Source organism: Fukomys damarensis, unplaced genomic scaffold, assembly GCF_012274545.1.
Source record: "Fukomys damarensis isolate Sample0158 unplaced genomic scaffold, DMR_v1.0_HiC HiC_scaffold_16, whole genome shotgun sequence".
Classification (NCBI taxonomy): domain Eukaryota; kingdom Metazoa; phylum Chordata; class Mammalia; order Rodentia; family Bathyergidae; genus Fukomys; species Fukomys damarensis.
Window position 1 is genome coordinate 38,438,714 of NW_022900928.1, and position 4,905 is coordinate 38,443,618.

The window sequence follows — 4,905 nt, forward strand, 5'->3', positions numbered from 1 at the left end:
CCACTGTACCCCAAGTTGCTTAGGCACTGCAGACTCCATTCAGTCCTGTAGTAGCCAAGCTTCCAGGAATTGCCCAGGCTGTAGGTGATACTTCTTTCTTTGTGCTTCAGAGAGCCCCATCTGCAAAGGGAGGATCAGCCTTTTATTTTGATAAGCATAAGGGTGGGAAAGGGACCTGCTGAAGTGAGATTACCTACTCAGACTCTAAATCTTGCCCTTCCATCTCATACTTCCACAGACTTGCACTTCTTAACTTTTCTTTTGCGGGGGAGGTGGTACTAGAGATCAAACCCAGGGCTTCACAAATGCCAGCAAATGCCCTACTATGAGCTATGTCTCTACTCTTGTCTTTTAATTTATTAAACAGGCCTGTTGCTATTCTAACTCACAAGTCACCCACAAAATTGCCAGCTTCAGATAGTTTCCTATGATTTGCCCAAGGCCCTGTGAGGAAAACCAGACTCCATCCACATTCCTGAGGTGCCCTCTCCCAAGCAGACACTCTTTCTGAGGTACCCATTTGACCCTACTGTCTCTAGGAGCTATTTTTCCCTCGAGCCTCAGCATAGGCTAGCCTGAATTGTGTGGCTGGCTGGTACAAATGCTGATTTTCATAATGGTCTTCCTCAGAATTTTTGGTGTCCGGAGAGGACTTCCTTCCCTCCCACAGTTAATTAGCAGTATCAGAGCATTTCCCTTTCCACAACAGAAAGTCCCCGAGGCCAGGCAGAAGGAGTGGCAGGTGTGGCTAAGTCCTACCTGAGGTTAACCTCAAATTTAGGCTTCAGGTCTTGTTTGGTTGGAAGCAGAATAAAATGCAGGGTTATCTGCCATTCTGAGTAGAGTTGGAAAGCAGGCACATGTCCCTGGCAAACCAGCAAATAGCTTAATTAGCATCCCAATCAAGTAAGGGGACCAGAAAGGAGGATGAGGAGCCTGTATGTATTTGACACATTTGTGGATGGTTTCTACGATAAAGACTTAAAAACAAAAATAACAGAGTGGAGCTTTATATATTTCCATGAGAAGCACACAGGAGAACCTATTGTCGGGAGGAAACATTGCATGAGTAATTGTGCATGACTTCAGTTTTCCCAGTTGAAATGCTGGGCATGTTAAGGATGACTGTGGGTGTTCCAGTGTATCCAGTGTGAGAAAGAGGAGGAAAGAGCTCCTAGGGGGAGGGGAGGCAGAACTCTAGCCAGACCGGGGAAACCAGAACCTGAGGAGCACTATGTGCCACTTTTCCTTGCTGGTTCCCATTTCTCTTCTATTTAATTGAAGTATTTCCACCTATAGGACGTCTTTTTGTCCCTGTCTCTTCTTCTCACTTCTCACAGTAGCTATTCCTCTTGATACGTTTCACCTGCCTTTTCATTATTTAGTACACTATGGTACACCAGAGTAGTGAGTTCATTGTAATTAACTGCTTTACCTAGCTGACCTACTCCAGGCCTGGGCTCTGCCAGTTACTAAATGTGTTGCCTTGTCAAGTTACTCATTCTCACTGAGCCTCAGATTCCTCCTTTATAAAATTGGAATAATACCTACCTTTTAGAGTTGTTCAGAGGACTAAATGTGTTCATAGATATGAGGGTCTAAGTGCCTGACACCTAGTATACGCTCAATAAATATTAGCACTTATTCTTATTTGTATCCCCACTTCTTAGTACAGGGCACATGAGTCAGTGGTTTTTGTCTCTCACCTGCATCATAATTGCTTGAAGAGCTTTAAAAATATATGAGCCTGAGTTCCATTTATCTAGGGGTAAAATCTGATAATTCCATCTTGGGAAAAACCCCTGGGTTGTTTTATGATAAAGTCAGGTTGAGAATCAATGTCATAAATGCTCAATGAATATTTAAGTGATTGGATGAATACAGCAAATGGGATCAGAAAGAGCAAATCTCTGTCACTCCATCTTTAAGAATCTCAAGGCCATCTGCATCTCTCGAATGACCAGTGATGTTGAACATTTTTTCATATATTTATTTGATGTTTTTTACTTCTTTGTCTGAGAAATGTCTGTTCATTTCAGATGCCCATTTTTCCATCTCGCCCCACAAAGAATGGCTGCTATCAAGAAATCAACCAATAACAAATGTTCGCAGGGTTGTGGGGAAAAAGGAACCCTTCTCCATTGTTGGTGGGAGTGCAGTCTGATGCAACCACTGTGGAAATCAATATGGAGATACCTCAGAGAACTAGGACTAGAGGTTCCATTTGACCCAGCCATCCCTCTGTTGGGTATCTTTCCAAAAGAATTAAAAAGAATCATACCACAGTGATATATGCATACCCATGTTTATAGCACCACAGTTTGTGATAGCTAAAACTTGGAAACAACCCAATTGCCCATTAGTTGGAGACTGGAAAAAGAAGATATGGTTTTTCTATAAAATGGAGTACTACTCAGCTTTAAAGAATGAGAAACTAGAGTCATTCATAGGAAAATGGATGCATATTGAGGCCATATTCAAGTGAAATAAGTAAGACACACATGTATAAACACCAAATAGTTTCTCTGGTGTGAAAAACTAGAAGTGTAAATAAGATCCAAATTGTGTAACTGACAATGTGAAATGGGAAGAAAATAGTTAAAGGTGTAGGGGAAGTGGGAAGGGTGGGGGAAAGGAAATAAGGGAAAAGAAAAAATACAAGAAAAGGAAAAAATGGAAACAAAGTCTTTTTAAATAGGGTCTGGGGTATGGGAAAAAATGAGAACCAGGATCTGTCACGTAAAGGTACAAGATCCCAATGATAAATGTAATTGCACTGTATACTTTAAAAGTACCAATAAATGCAATAAAAAAAAATCTCAAGGCCAGATTATATCTTTTTCAGAAAGTTGGCTCTTCCTTGGGCAACTTGAAGAGAAAAACGTGACAGAGAACATAATAGAATCATAATTCTAATAATTTAAAATATTAAAAAATTGTAAAAATAGAAAAGCAATTAACTAGAAGCTAATATTAGCAATCAGTAGGCATTTCCTCTTGTTCTCCCTCCTGATTATGCACTTATTGCTCAATGTTTCTATAACAACTCAAGCCAAAAGCTGAACTTTGAGCTTCTCTCTGGTTATGATTTTGATCTGCAACCCAATCTTTAGCAGACACTGTAAAAATTTAAAGATCTCAAAGCATTTGCACCTTTCTAATGTATAATTATGTGCATAATAGTAACATAGTTGTAATTAACTGCTTTACATAGCTGGCCTACAAAATTTAAACTGCCTGAGCTTGTAGAACATTAGGTCAGGTACTTTAAAATAGAAATAAGAAACTTCAGCCAGGACCCCCTTTCAAGGAACTTACATATTAATGAGAAAAGTGAAGATAAACATACTAAAAACCAGAGAAAACAAATATAACAGAAACACTTAAACAGTGTAAAGAGGGCTATGGAGTCAGGCTTTGGGTGTACTTCTCACAGGCTGTGTGACTCGGTTTATTTAGTTAACCAGTTTGAATATCAGCATCCTCAGCTATCAAATGTAGACTTTTCATGCCTATATCACAGATTTGTTGTGGGAATTCAAAGAGAAAATATATGTGTCTAGCACAACATTAAATAAAATTATTTTCATTAACAAAGAAGCTATATTCCAACAGCATACTTTATTTCAGAAGTTTCATTATCAAAAGCAGATATGATGTGGGAAAGGAGAGGCAAGACGGAGAATTAAGCACAAACATACCTGACTTCCCACCAGTGATCCCTTAAAAGACAGAAAAAATCTACTTTTTAAAACTGTAAGAGCCTATCAGCTCAAACATACAAGAAACAAAGCAGAAATTATTGTAAAAATCCAGATAGAAAGCAGCTTTGATCAGAGTAACCCAGAGCAGAATATTAAAACATTCTGAAGCACTCTTACGGGAAAACCACTTTGAAGGCGGAAGCAGAGAATCCCTAAGATTAGTGGAAAGACACATAGGAGCTGCGAATCAAGTTCTTCAGAGAACTTCGATGTGTATAGGGGGGCTGTATTGATAAGAAAGTGAATATATGTATGGAGAGGGCACCTGCTAGGTAGAGCAGACTGAGGAAATAGGAGAACAAGCTTGGGAGTAACCCCTGCCACCTGCCACAGACACATGGAGGAAAAGCTGCACCTGTCTGGGCTGTCAGTTACAGCTTCATCAAAATAAAGGTTCCTCATGAGTATTTTTGCAAAGGGATGAGTGAGAGGAAGGAGGTACATGCCTCCCTATCCTGCCCCTTGCCTGCTCTGGGCACCTTACAGGGGGGTCTGCCACTCAAAGTGTCCTACTTACAAAGTCTAGACCAACCATCTAGTCTTCAGAGGAGCCTGTAGAGAAATAGATGGCTCAAAACTGAGGTTACAAACTTAAACAACATACATACTAATTAACCTATCTTACAAATATAGGCATTGAATGGAAAATCAAGGATCACCAGCTACTTGAAAAAAAAAATCAACAGCTCTACAGGACTAAGAAATAAACTGAAAGCTGATCCCAGAGAACAGACAGACAATTAATGGTACAGAAAAGAACATTTAAGAAATTATAAAATAGCACCATTTTTAGAAAGTACATGAGAATATTGTAACAATTTTCTAGAAAAAGGAACAAATAACTCCCATGACAAAGGAAAAACAAAAAAATTAAATATAATTGCAAAATTAAAGCAGTAGATAGGATGAATAATAGAATTGTTATAGCAATAATGGGATGTAACTAAAAAACTAAATGACAGATAATCTCCTTGACTATACTTAAGAGATCAAGACTAGACAGGCATGGCGGTGCATGCCTGTAATCCCAGTACTCAGGAGGCTGAGGCAGGAGGATCGCTATGAGTTCGAGACCAGCCTGGGCTACACAGTGAGTTCCAAGTCAGATTCAACTACATAATAAGACCCTGTCTAAAAAAAA